This window comes from Bos indicus x Bos taurus, chromosome X (genome assembly GCF_003369695.1).
Source record: "Bos indicus x Bos taurus breed Angus x Brahman F1 hybrid chromosome X, Bos_hybrid_MaternalHap_v2.0, whole genome shotgun sequence".
Lineage (NCBI taxonomy): Eukaryota > Metazoa > Chordata > Mammalia > Artiodactyla > Bovidae > Bos > Bos indicus x Bos taurus.
Window position 1 is genome coordinate 35,022,298 of NC_040105.1, and position 15,035 is coordinate 35,037,332.

Genomic DNA, 15,035 nt, shown 5'->3' on the forward strand with positions numbered 1-15,035 from the left:
GGTGCATATAACAGGAGATATTCATTCTATAATTCCTTCACTTTTAAGAAAAAATAATTACTTTCATCTGTTTCAATAAAGATGGGAGAAGAATTACTTTGATCTTTTTTTCATTTATTTCCTTTGCAAAATTTAATAGTTTCTAAACTCTACCATGTGTATTGTGAAGAGTATAGTTTGCAAGAAGCAGCACTCACTGTAAGTTCTGTGTCCTGGGAAATGCCTCAGTCATGAGGAAAATGAGATTACTAGTCACCCTATTCCTATTCCAGCACATTGGAGCTTAGAGAGGATTTCTTGTTTCAGTTGGGAATTTGACATAAGACCAGAAACTGACTTGGGCTCTGTCCTAAAGAGTGGGGACACCAATTTGATGGTAGGAATGAGATGAGTATAAAGGCAAAAGCTTCCCTCACTGTCCTGTCACCAGATACAGAAAAATACTTCATGTATAATAGCTTCTTAAAAAGTGAAGAAGCTGAAGTTGAATGGTTCTATGAAGACCTACAAGACCTTTTAGAACTAACACCCCAAAAAGATGTCCTTCTCATTATAGGGGACTGGAATGCAAAAGTAGGAAGTCAAGAAACACCTGGGGAAACAGGCAAATTTGGCCTTGGAATACGGAATGAAGCAGAGCAATGGCTGATAGAGTTTTGCCAAGAGAATGCACTGGTCATAGCAAACACCCTCTTCCAACAACATAAGAGAAGACTCTACACATGGACATCACCAGATGGTCAACACCAAAATCAGATTGATTATATTCTTTGCAGCCAAAGATGGAGAAGCTCTATACAGTCAGCAAAAACAAGACCAGGAGCTGACTGTGGCTAAGATCATGACTCCTTATTGCCAAATTCAGACTTAAATTGAAGAAAGTAGGGAAAACCACTAGACCATTCAGGTATGACCTAAATCAAATCCCTTATGATTATACAGTGGAAGTGAGAAATAGATTTAAGGGCCTAGACCTGATAGATAGAGTGCCTGATGAACTATGGAATAAGGTTCGTGACATTGTACAGGAGACAGGGATCAAGACCATCCTCATGGAAAAGAAATGCAAAAAAGCAAAATGGCTGTCTGGGGAGGCCTTACAAATAACTATGAAAAGAAGACAAGCGAAAAGCAAAGGAGAAAAGGAAAGATATAAGCATCTGAATACAGAGTTCCAAAGAATAGCAAGGAGAGATAAGAAAGCCTTCCTCAGCAATCAATGCAAAGAAATAGAGGAAAACAACAGAATGGGAAAGACTAGAGATCTCTTCAAGAGAACTAGAGATACCAAGGGAACATTTCATGCAAAGATGGGCTTGATAAAGGACAGAAATGGTATGGACCTAACAGAAGCAGAAAATATTAAGAAGAGGTGGCAAGAATACACAGAAGAACTGTACAAAAAAGATCTTCACGACCCAGATAGTCATGATGGTGTGATCACTCACCTAGAGCCAGACATCCTGGAATGTGAAGTCAAGAGGGCCTTAGAAAGCATCACTACGAACAAAGCTAGTGGAGGTGATGGAATTCCAGTTGAGCTATTTCAAATCCTGAAACATGATGCTGTGAAAGTGCTACACTCAATATGCCAGCAAATTTGGGAAATTCAGCAGTGGCCAGAGGACTGGAAAAGGTCAGTTTTCATTCCAATCCCAAAGAAAGGCAATGCCAAAGAATGCTCAAACTACTGCACAATTGCACTCATCTCACACGCTAGTAAGGTAATGCTCAAAATTCTCCAAGCCAGGCTTCAGCAATAAGTGAATCGTGAACTTCCAGATGTTCAAGCTAGTTTTAGAAAAGGCAGAGGAACCAAAGATCAAATTGCCAACATCACCTGGATCATGGAAAAAGCAAGAGAGTTCCAGAAAAAACATCTATTTCTGCTTTATTGACTATGCCAAAGCCTTTGACTGTGTGGATCACAATAAACTGTGGGAAATTCTGAAAGAGATGGGCATACCAGACCACCTGATCTGCCTCTTGAGAAACCTATATGCAGGTCAGGAAGCAGCAGTTAGAACTGGACATGGAACAACAGACTGGTTCCAAATAGGAACAGGAGTACGTCAAGGCTGTATATTGTCACCCTGCTTATTTAACTTATATGCAGTGTACATCATGAGGAATGCTGGGCTGGAATAAGCACAAGCTGGAATCAAGATTTCCGGGAGAAATATCAATAACCTCAGATATGCAGATGACACCACCCTTATGGCAGAAAGAGAAGAGGAACTAAAAAGCCTCTTGATGAAATTGAAAGAGGAGAGTGAAAAAGTTGGCTTAAAGCTCAGCATTCAGAAAACTAAGATCATGGCATCTGGTCCCATCACTTCATGGGAAATAGATGGGGAAACAGTGGAAACAGTGTCAGACTTTATTTTGGGGGGCTCCAAAATCACTGCATATGGTGACTGCAGCCATGAAATTAAAAGATGCTTACTCCTTGGAAGGAAAGTTATGACCAAGCTAGATAGCATATTCAAAAGCAAAGACATTACTCTGCCAACAAAGGTATGTCTAATCAAGGCCATGGTTTTTCCTGTGGTCATGTATGGATGTGACAGTTGGACTGTGAAGAAAGCTGAGCACTGAAGAATTGATGCTTTTGAACTGTGGTGTTGGAGAAGACTCTTGAGAGTCCTTTGGACTGCAAGGAGATCCAACCAGTCCATCTTAAAGGAGATCAGTCCTGGGTGTTCACTGGAAGGACTGATGCTAAAGCTGAAACTCCAGTACTTTGGCCACCTCATGCGAAGAGTTGACTCATTGGAAAAGACTCTGATGCTGGGAGGGATTGGGGGCAGGAGGAGAAGGGGACGACAGAGGATGAGAAGGCTGGATGACATCACCGACTCTATGGACGTGAATCTGAGTGAACTCTCGGAGTTGGTGATGGACAGGGAGGCCTGGTGTGCTGCGTATCATGGGGTCAGACATTACTGAGTGACCAAACTGAACTGAACTGAAGTACTTTTAGATAGTTATGTAGATAGAGTTTATAGATCCATAATAAATAAAGTATGACAGAGACTGCTAAATGTGTCCCCAATGTTTAGTTCCTTTCCTTTTTTATTTTTTTATTTTTCATGGTACAAAAGTATTTAATAAGTGCCATGTCAGTACAGAAAAACACACAGCCTGTAGCTCATCCTTTAAAACCAAAAGAGCCAACTGAAAAGTTAGTAGAGATTCTTATTTTTACTTTAGAAATGAAAACAAAAAACTAAGTACACATTGGGAATTGAACACTACATTTTTTCTTTTGCCCATGTTTTCTGGCCAGTAATATTCTATCAAACACTATAATAAGAGAATGTATTGAATCTAAGTTCAGTTCAGTTCAGTCGCTCAATCATGTCGGGCTCTTCTCGACCCCATGAATCGCAGCATGCCAGGCCTCCCTGTCCATCACCAACTCCCGGAGTTCACTCAAACTCACGTCCATTCAGTCAGTGATGCCATCCAGCCATCTCATCCTCTGTCGTCCCCTTCTCCTCCTGCCCCCAATCCCTCCCAGCATCAGAGTCTTTTCCAATGAGTCAACTCTTCGCATGAGGTGGCCAAAGTACTGGAGTTTCAGCCTCAGCATTATTCCTTCCAAAGAAATCCCAGGGCTGATCTCCTTCAGAATGGACTGGTTGGATCTCCTTGCAGTCCAAGGGACTCTCAAGAGTCTTCTCCAACACCACAGTTCAAAAGCATCAATTCCTCGGCGCTCAGCCTTCTTCACAGTCCAACTCTCACATCCATACATGACCACAGGAAAAACCATAGCCTTGATTAGACATACCTTTGTTGGCAGAGTAATGTCTCTGCTTTTGAATATGCTATCTAGCTTGGTCATAACTTTCCTTCCAAGGAGTAAGCATCTTTTAATTTCATGGCTGCAGTCACCATCTGCAGTGATTTTGGAGCCCCCAAAAATAAAGTCTGCCACCGTTTCCACTGTTTCCCCATCTATTTCCCATGAAGTGATGGGACCGAATGCCATGATCTTAGTTTTCTGAATGCTGAGCTTTAGGCCAACTTTTTCACTCTCCACTTTCACTTTCATCAAGAGGCTTTTGAGTTCCTCTTCACTTTCTGCCATAAGGGTGGTGTCATCTGCATATCTGAAGTTATTGATATTTCTCCCAGCAATGTTGATTCCAGCTTGTGCTTCTTCCATTCCAGCGTTTCTCATGATGTACTCTGCATATAAGTTAAATAAGCAGGGTGACAATATACAGCCTTGACATACTCCTTTTCCTATTTTGAACCAGTCTGTTGTTCCATGTCCATTCACTGGCACCCAGTAAAATGGACCACCAAGGTAGAAAGCATTTTAGCTTTCATAGCACTAACAGCTAAAAAGCACACAGCATTTAATACTTTGATCTTGAAGTGGGTAATCATGGAAGTTTCAAGATTGTATCCACTAGGTTAGCCTGAGTATTCATCTATAAAAATATTTTTTCAAAAACACATTCCATTCCCTTTTTAAATATAGAAGGCCCCTCATTTCTGTCTGAACATGCCACAAGACATATCTCAGCCTCAGCTGCAGCTAGGTGTATCCATATGACTGAGTTCTGACCAATGGGATGTGGGTAGAAATAATGTATGCTTCTTCAGGTCATGACTTTTAAAGGGAAACAGCTTGGTCTTCACTGCAGATGTGGCTGTGCAATAGATTATGGAGATGAGGACAACTTAGTGGAATGTGGAGCAGCAAGAAAAAAGGATCTTGAATCCCTGATAATCTCAAGGGACAGAGGCACTACACTCCCTAAACCATGCATAAGTCCAGGCTTTTACATGTTCAATCGCTAAATTGTGTCTGACTACCTGAGACCCCATGGACTATAGCACACCAGGCTGCTCTGTCCTTCACTCTCTTCTAGAGTTCTTCTGATTCATGTCCATTGAGTGGGTGATGCTATCTAAACATCTCATCCTTGGCTGCCCCATTCTCCTTGTGCCTTCACTCTTTCCCAGCATCAGGGTCTTTTCCAGTGAGTTGGCTCTTCATGTCAGGTGGCCAAAGTATTTTACATAGAAGAGAAAAAAGCCTGTCTTTTTTGGTACTCTGTTTTGGTCACTGTTAAAATAGCTGAAGTATATTCCTAACCAACTTGTACCCTGTCTTCTTTGTTTTTTGTTTGAAAAATGTTCTACCTGTCAAGTACGAAAGATCATATGACTAACTGTTTATGGTATAAAATTAATCTGTGTTGGACTGGATTGACTTGTGGGGAGAGCAACTTCAACAACTTCTTTAATTGTTAAAAATGACAATTTTATTGAAGTGATAGGAATAGACATTATTATAAAATATTAAAACTACCCTCTCATAACTCCTTCAGTTATGTGTCATTTATATTCTTTTATTATTGAAATACTTAGATCAAAGTTAATAAAACTAAGATCAAAGTAAAATAAAATAGATGTAAGTGAAGCAAATTAGAGAAGGTATTTTTGTTCTTGCAAGGAATTGTATGTTCAATTTTGTGGTCAACTTGCTTTTTAAATAATATATAAACATAGGGGTTTTTTTTCCCCCTTGAATTTAATGAAATACTGCTATAGGAATTTACCTTTTGATATGAGTTAGGCTCATTCCAGTTTAGTTCACCTGGAAGTCAGTTAAAAAATAAAGTTTTCATCACTGGGATTATGTGAGGTCATTATATTAACTTTTTGAGAAGTCTTAAGACTAGATATCAGAGCAGTTAATGGAGACCAAGTTCACTGTCTGAAATTCAAATCAAGATGGTTTTATCCTTCTATACTTACATGCAGTTTCAGTTCAGTTCAGTTCAGTCTCTCAGCAACTCTTTGCAACCCCATGGACTGCAGCATGCCAGGCCTCCCTGTCCATCACCAACTCCCGGAGTTCACCCAAACTCATGACCATTGAGTCGGTGATGCCATCCAACCATCTAATCCTCTGTTGTCCCCTTCTCCTCCTGCCCTCAATCTTTCCCAGCATAAGGGTTTTTTCAAATGAGTCAGCTCTTCGCATCAGGTGGTCAAAGTATTGGAGTTTCAGCTTCAAAATCAGTTGTTCCAATGAACACCTAGGACTGATCTCCTTTAGGATGGACTGGTTGGGTCTCCTTGCAATCCAAGGGACTCTCAAGAGTTTATTCCAACACCACATGCAGTGTCAGTCCTTACTAAATTAACTTTTAGACAAGTTTGGCCATAAAACCTGAATCCTAAAGCTGAACTTGTTTCAAGCAGACCTTTCACTAATTATTAGTAGCAACTATCTGTAGCTTAAAAGCAAATACCACTTGCTTAGCAGCATACGGATCTCAGAAGAATCATCTCTTTAGATGCAAGAGGGAAAAAGATACTGCCTTGCTGGTATCTTAGCACTTTTGACTTGTTTATCTTTTTTGCTGGTATTACACTAAATACAAACATTGTGGTATAAAGCTTGGCTTCCTAGCAGGCGTCAGATACATCTAACAATAATGAGCACCATAAACAAAACCCACTTCACTAGTATCAGAGTCAAACATTTGATAACCAAAATGCTTACCTGAGAAGATGAAGTGCCCATATCAACATCTTGATATATATTCAAAAGTACAAAACTTAAAAGAACAATCAATGGCTTGTTCAAAATGTTATATCTTGCATTTTGGTTGGTGGTATATTTTTATTTCAAGTGAAAAAATCTCATATTGGGGGAAATTAGGTAAAGTATTTTCAATTATTTAGAGTCAAAATTAGATGCCAAATTTATGAGTAAAATGCTATAATTTAAATGTAATGTATGCCTTTTACTTGATTATAAAAGATGTTTGGGCATTATATCTAATTTATGTCCATTTTTCTATTTCTTTAAAAAAAAAAGGTATTTTATCCAAGCTTGTATTTCTACAAGTAAGGCTGCAACACAGGGCCTCAATCATATTTCTTAAAATCTAAAGGAAATCACAAAGAGAAAGGAAGAAATTAAAGTAGGCTGAAAGTAGAAATTACAGTTATTACAGATTTACCTCTTTTCACTGTTGACAAAATCACAATCTATGTCTTATAAACCTATTAATAATTTTAATTACTGTCATTTGGGAGTGTAACCACTAAGTGAAAAGAGCAAATATAAGAACTGAGTACTCATGAAACATTACTCAAATGATGCAGTATTTAAAAGAAGTAAAAAACAATCAGCACTCTACAACTCCAGCAAAATGTGTTTCTATTCTCTTGTAGCTCAGCCGGTAAAGAATAAGCCTGCTGTGCAGGAAACCCGGGTTCGATCCCTGAGTTGGGAAGGTCCCCTGGAGAAGGAAATGGCAACCCACTCCAGTATCCTTGCCTGGAAAATTTCATGGACAGAGGAGCCTGGTGGGTTGCAGTACATGGGGGTCGCAAAGAGTCAGGCACGACTGAGCGACTCTTACTTGCTGCTGCTGCTGCTGCTGCTAAGTCACTTCAGTCGTGTCCAACTCTGTGCGACCTCATAGACGGCAGCCCACCAGGCTCCCCCGTCCCTGGCATTCTCCAGGCAAGAACACTGGAGTGGGTTGCCATTTCCTTCTCCAATGCGTGAAAGTGAAAAGTGAAAGTGAAGTCACTCAGTCGTGTCCGACTCTTAGCGACCCCATGGACTGCAGCCTACCAGGGTCCTCTGCCCATGGGATTTTCCAGGCAAGAGTACTGGAGTGGGGTGCCATTGCCTTCTCCAACACTTACTTACTTAATGGTTTAAAAAAGATTCATGATTGTGATTCTCTTACTGTAGACATCTTCTTTACTGTTACCTGAACTCCTTTTAAAAACACTACACAATCTGTCAGTTCTGAGATAAAATTGTTCAAAGAACCCACTCCAGTATTCTTGCCTGGAGAATCCCATGGATGGAAGAGCCTGGTGGGCTACAGTCGGGTCACAAAGAGTCTGACATGACTTCACTTCACATGACTTCTACAGTATTCTCCACCTCATTCCTAGAGAGAAGTATTTCCAGTTACTTTGACTCTTAGTTTATATAATCAAACTTTAGATATCAGAAAATAAGCTATGTCATGAAATGTAAATCTTTCTTGGTATGTATTATCTTGTCATTACCTGTCACATTTATACATAAATAACTTATAAAAGTATGAATATATATACATATAGTAAAGTGAAGTTGCTCAGTCCTGTCCAACTCTTTGCGACCCTATGGACTGTTGCCCACCAGGCTCCTCTGGCCATGGGAATCTCCAGGCAAGGATACTGGAGTGGGTTACCATTTCCTTCTCCAGGGGAGCTTCCCGATCCAGGGATCGAATCCAGGTCTGCCACATTGCAGGCAGACTCTTTACCCACTGAGCCACCAGGGAAGCCTTACATGCATATGAGACACATTGATATGCTGCCTGCTAAAAAGGGGATAACTGGTAACTGGTAAAGAACATACAAGATAATGGTGATGAGTACTAAATAATATACAAAAAGATGCTATTGTTCCCCATATGTGAAGGATATGGACTAAAGAAGACCAGATTAGCACATAGGAAATCTGCTCCAAAAATATAATTATATGACTAATTCAACTGGTAATTGTGAACATATGAATTGGTCATTGTGGCAATAATAATCCCTATTTTTATAATAATTTTGTATTCCTTTTGTGACATGATAACAAATATGCTGTAAGTTTTTGCTTTAAAGATTTTTCTTATTCAAATAATCATTACTCAAACAACTTATTCAAACGTGCCTTATTGTTTATTTAAACCAATTTAGTAAAATATTAAAAATTTTTATTTTTAAATTGCTCTTCCATTTATAAAATTAACAGACTATTATATTTTTAATTGTGAAGAAACAGTATAATTGTAATTATCTAAAAACTAAGCTTAAATGTAAATTACATTTTAATAGCATGCATATTTGTATACTTCTATATCGATGGAGGGGAAATTGTTAGTGATCTTATGAGAAATAAAGCATAATTTACCTGTACAGACAGTAATCACACAAAGACATGGTATTAATATTTTCCTTGTACCTTAGCTTTCAAGTATTCTGAAGCCATAAAAGTGAAAGTGTTAATTGCTCAGTCATGTCTGACTCTTTGCGACGCCAAGCTCTTCTGTCCGTGGGATTCTCCAGGCAAGAATATTGGAGTGGGTTGCCATTTCCTCCTTCAGGGGATCTTCCTGACCCAGGGATCGAACCCACGTCTCCTGTATTGCAGGCAGATTTTTTACCATCTGAGCCACCAGGAAAGTGAGTCCAAACAGATAGATGTTCCTCACAGATATGTCACATATTATACTTTTATTAAGCTGGATACACAGCTTCACTTCACACAGATTCATTCTGTGTGAAAAGGGGAATCAAATACAAATAAGATATTTTAAATTTTAAATTTATTATATCAGTACTATGTTTCATGGCATAAATAATACACATATCCACCTAAACTGTAAACTTGTAAATTTGTGTATTTGTTGCACATTTTTAATGTAATAATATCTAAAATAAATTTTATTTATCCTAAAATTTTCAAATTGATATCTAATATTCTAGACCTAGAATATATATGTGACATAAACAATAAAGATATAGTTAGATGTAATATGAGAGGGTTGGAATGGCTGAAGAATATGAAGAATTCATATATAAAGAATCAGAATATTTCTGATTATAATTAGGTTCACTGGCTTCAAGTATTAACTTGAAAATTAGTATGATGAAAATTACTGTTAGTATCAAGATGCTGATCTCGTCCTATAAGTCCTTAGAAAATTAGTGCCCTGATAATGGAAGCAGCAGTCAATCACAGTGGATTCACATTTCATTGTATTTCCCCTATGAAGTAGAATGGAGTCCTTTTCCATCAATCTCTCCCAGTGGGCAGGGGAAGATAAGAATGCACAAAGCAAAAAGGTGGCTCACAAAACAAAACAAAATAAAAGCAAAAGAGACCTTAGACCCTATGTATGCAGATAATATAGGTGATAGATACAGAGAAATAAATCTTTGAATAAAAGTAAAATATCAACAAATGATCCAGTTGCAAAAGAAAAGCACACAGCCAATCTCCAATGATCTACTAAGTAGATACTGGGGACTGGACCCTATAGAATGTCTATAATACATATCTATACAGTTTCATAAGTGTACTTCTTAAGGGTGTGCATGTGTGTGTGTGTGTGTGTGTGTGTGTCTGCATGCATGTGTGCACATGCTCAGTCACTGAATCATGTCCAACTCTTTGCAACCCTATGGACTGCAGCCCGCCAGGCTCCTCTGTTCATGGAATTCTCCAGGCAAGAATACTGGAACCAGTTGTCATTTCCTACTCCAGGGTATCTTCCCTGACCCAGGGATCGAACCCATGTTTCTTGCATCTCCTGCATTGGCAGGCAGATTATTTACCACTGAGCCTCCTGGGAAGCCATGTTCCTTAAGGATATTTGTAGATAAACATTACTAATATATCTTTCAACTCTTTGATGAAATAATGCAATATCTAGTACACAATCTATTTCACAACACTGACATTACTGTTTGTTTTTGCTCTATGTTCCAGCATAGCCTCAATAATAATTTAATAATAATTACCAAGCCAAATGAATGCTGGTAATATGTTTACATCAGCTGACTTTCTGGACCATGCCCTGCAACTTTTGTGTAAAATTATATTCAAGAAATTTATACTTTCATGTTCTTGTTTTAGATGGAGATTTTCTGCTTTTCATTTTTAATTTGGGGAAAAGAAATCAGTATCTTCAGGAAACACAAGCAACATTACTGTTAAAATTCTAACAGACCAATAGCTAGGCTTTATTACATCACTTTAATCAGATGATTTGGTATTATACATTTAAAACTTCTTCTCTAAGGCAACTATAGGTTACCTTGTAAGTGATACAGAGGAAACAAAAATGTGTTTTTTCCCTCTGTAAGAAAAATAATCTGATAGTTATAAAATATTTCTATATGCTCTATAATTTTTAGCCCAGAAAAGAGAGTACTATAAGTAAAAAAAAAAAAAAACAACAACAACAAAAAAAACGACATTATTGTCAAAAGTGCTGTTAGAAATGTGGATTTTTTTTTACTCCATTTGTTAAAATTAAAACTATACATATAAGCAATAGTTTTGGCTTCCATCCATGTTGGCTTTTAAACCATTGAAAAGATCGCTGCTTCTGCCCTTATAGTATAAAAGAGCCAGAACAACTTCAAGTTACATGACATTTCTTGAACTACCAGAAAGCTGAGGTCACTGGTCCCAAGTCCTAGGAAAGAACATGGCATTAGGGAGATATAAGAGGTGAACACATGCACTCACCCAGAGTAGACATGATCCAGGTACCTATAAGAAGAGTTCAGCCACGAGGACAATTGGTGAAGACCAAGTGTGGCCTGGTGAGACAGTGTGAAACCCCTGAGAGCATCAGAAATTGGAAGAATCAGTGTCTCCTTGCATGTCCTTTCTCAGCAAATCCCACCAGGTGCTTGCAAAAAGATTGGAAAGAGCCCTGAGAAATATCCATTGTAGGGCAGGCCCAGGAGAAAAGCAACAGCCATGTTGGAGGGGCAAGAAACTCTACCAACTCTCTTCCTGAAGCTCCTGTACAGAGCAACAGCCTTCCTCTGTGAGGAGAAGGGCAATGGACACTGTTGATTTTAAGGAACTGGCAAACAGTCATGACATGCAAAAATCAAATAGGTGTAAAAACCCTACTCATGGAGAAGAGGAATGATTACAGATTCAACTTATGGCTGCAGTTTGGAGAGAGGCAGGATAGACAAGAAGCTACGTCCCTGGTGCTGGAGTAAATCATACCTGCCTCTGACTCATAGTCACACCACCACCCCCATTGCCACGGTGAGACATTTTGAATACGAAGTGACAGCAGACTACAACTGGAATAGAACAGGAGAGGACTAAGTATACAAAGAAACTTTCTCTGAGTCATATTACAAAATGACACAATATCCCCTAGTCATGGCAGTATTTCATTAGAATTTCCATGACTTAGTGAATGCCAGCACCTGAAGTCCTGTACTTTCCCAGACCTGTTTGAGGTTATTCTCTGGATACTGAACGTTTATTTATTGCCTTATTAGACACTAATATCCCAATTTAAAAGGAATCCCCTTGCATGTCTCTGACTATTATTTATTGTTAATGATACTCACAATTGAACTTTTTCATCACTTTAAGCTAGCAGTGGAATATACTATACTCAGTATAATATATAACTGTCATCATTTAAGACATCATGAAATAAATTCTTCACCACAAAATCATGAATTTTATATTGCATATTCATAATGTGTAGAAGAAACCAATCAGATCAATGTTAGTTAAAATAATTTAACTTTGATAATCTTATTTTAATATCTCTATATCCAGTTCATCACAATTATAAATTTACCATTTCACTCATTATCTGAATGACTACCAGTGTTTTGTATAATTTTATAAAGTTGACACTAAGTAATACCAGAGTATCTATATTATTGGGTTTATTTTTTTTATTATTGGGTTTAATAATCTGTAAAACATTAAGAATAATTTTAATGTGGTAAATATTTGTAGAATACAAATTTAGCAGCATTAGTAAATAATCTGTTCCCTTTAGAGATTATCAGTTTATCAAAATCACTTTTAGATTAATCTGGGTATTTATCCAAAAGAATAGAAATCAGGATCTTGAAGAGATAATATTAAAAGCATGCCTGTGTTCATTGCAGCACTGTTCACAGTAGTCAAGATGTAGAAACAACTTAAATGTCTATTGATGGATGATTGGATACAGAAAATGTGCTATATACAACAATGGAATACTATCCTGTCTTAACAAAGTATGACATTATGCTATGTGCATCGACATGAATGAACCTTGAGGACCTTGTGCTAAGTAAAATAAGGCTGTCACAGAAAGACAGATACTACACAGTTCCACTTACATAAAGTATTTGAATAGATTCGTAGAGTCGAAGTATGAAATAGTCATCACCAGGGGCTGGAGGAAGGGGGAAATGGGAAGTTATTAACCAGTGGGCATAAAATTTCAGTTAAGGAATATGAATAAGCTCTGGAAATTTTGCATACAATAATGCAGCTATAGTCAACAATAATATGTTTCTTGTAGTTTGACATAAAACAACAAAATTTTGTAAAGCAATTATCCTTCAATTAAAAAAATAAATTTTAAAAATGTTTAAAAAATTGTTAAGAAGGTAGATCTCATGTCCTTATCATAATAATATTTTTACTACAGTATAATAAATTGCAAGTGTTCTGTTACCATTTTATCTCAAAAGATATCCATCAACCCTATTAAAAAACCGTCAATCCTTATTTCTCTGGTAGATGTCTTAACAGACAGCTGGGTTTTCTCAGATAAGGAAACATAAAATTCATGAGTGTATCTTACCTTACTGAAAGAGAAATTACATTCAAATGCATTATCTAAAGAAACAAAAACCTTTCTGATGTATGTCTTGCTACTCTTTAACAGGTTTTGGTCTCCATTTGAAGCCTCAGAATTGCTGCCAGTAATCACTGTTCATTTCCTTGACTGATCCAAGATGAAAATAAAAAATTATTTGTATTAGGTTGGTACAAACATAATTGCAGTTTTGGACCATGAATTTTAAGTCATTATAACTAGGCTCAAACACATCTTTATTAATCAAAATAGGAACCATTATAATCAACACATTTTTGCCAATGAGAATTAAGTTTGTTTATTCCTGTAGCATAAAAATTGGTGCTTCAAAATTCATCCAGTTCTTGGAAAGCATTTTCTGCCTCCTGCTGGTTGTAGAAAGTTTTTGCCTGCAAAAAGTTGTCGAGGTAGTTGGTTGATAAGAGCTCAGGTGGATGAGGCAAAACTTTGTAGCCCAGTTCGTTCAACTTTTGAAACATTGCTTTTGCGATGTGCAGTTGAGCATTGTCATGGAAAAGAATTGGGCCCATTCTGTTGACCAGCTGCAAGCGTTGCAGTTTTTGGTTATTCTCACTGATTTGCTGAGCCTCCTTCTCAGTTGTAGTGGTTTCACTGGGATTCAGAAAGCTGCAGTGGGTCAGACAAGCAGCAGACCACCAAACAATGACCATAGCCTTTTTTTGATGCAAGTTTGGCTTTGGGAAGTGCTTTGGAGCTTCTTCTCAGTCCAATCACTGAGCTGGTTATCACCATTGTCTTGTGAAATACACTTTTCATCACACATCACAATCCAATTGAGAAATGGTTCATTGTGGTGGCATAGAGTAGGAGAAGACAACACTTCAATGAGTTTTTTATTTGTGGTCAGCTCATAAGGCACCCACTTACTGAGCTTTTTCACCTTTCTGATTTGCTTCAAACACCAAACAACCATAGAATAATCAACGTTTAGTTCTTCTGCAACTTCTCATGTAGTTGTAAGAGATCAGCTTCAATGATTGCTCTCAATTGATCATTGTCACCTTCCGATGGCCAGCCACTATGTTCCTCGTGTCCAAGGCTCTAGTCTCCTTTGCAAAACTTTTTGAACCACCACTACACTGTACATTCATTAGCAGTTCCTGGGCCAAATGTGTTGTTGATGTTACAAGTTGTCTCCACTGCTTTACGACCCATTTTGAATGTATAGGTAAGTCACTCTAATTTGCTTTTTGTCTAATATAATTTCTATAGTCTAAAATAAATATAAAATAAACAGCAAGTAGTAAGTCATTAGCAAAAAAAAAAACAAAAAACAAAAAACAAAGTGAGAAATGTGCATTAAATTGATATATACCATTTATTTAAGAATATATTCCAATATCAAATGGCAAAGTTCAACAGTGTAAAACAGCAATTACTTTTGCACCAACCTAATAAAAGGGGAAAGTCCTCACTCTTGTGAAAGCCAGAAAGCAGAATGATTGATAGCAGGTTCTTATGTTATTGATAGCAGTTTCTTATGTCATAACTAGATTAAGATTTCTTAAACTTTACTATGTATAAAAATCACCTATGGAGCTTGCTAAAAAGAAAGCCTGGTTAGTCCCACCTCCTGAGATTCTGACTCATTCAATCTGGCTGGTGTCC

The 15,035-nt window shown here is 37.7% G+C and overlaps 1 pseudogene; it reads right to left on the reverse strand.

The window, feature by feature from the left end:
- Positions 1-13,645: 13,645 nt before the first annotated feature.
- LOC113888233 lies at positions 13,646-14,625 on the reverse strand (annotated as a pseudogene).
- Between the last annotated feature and the right edge of the window lie 410 nt (positions 14,626-15,035).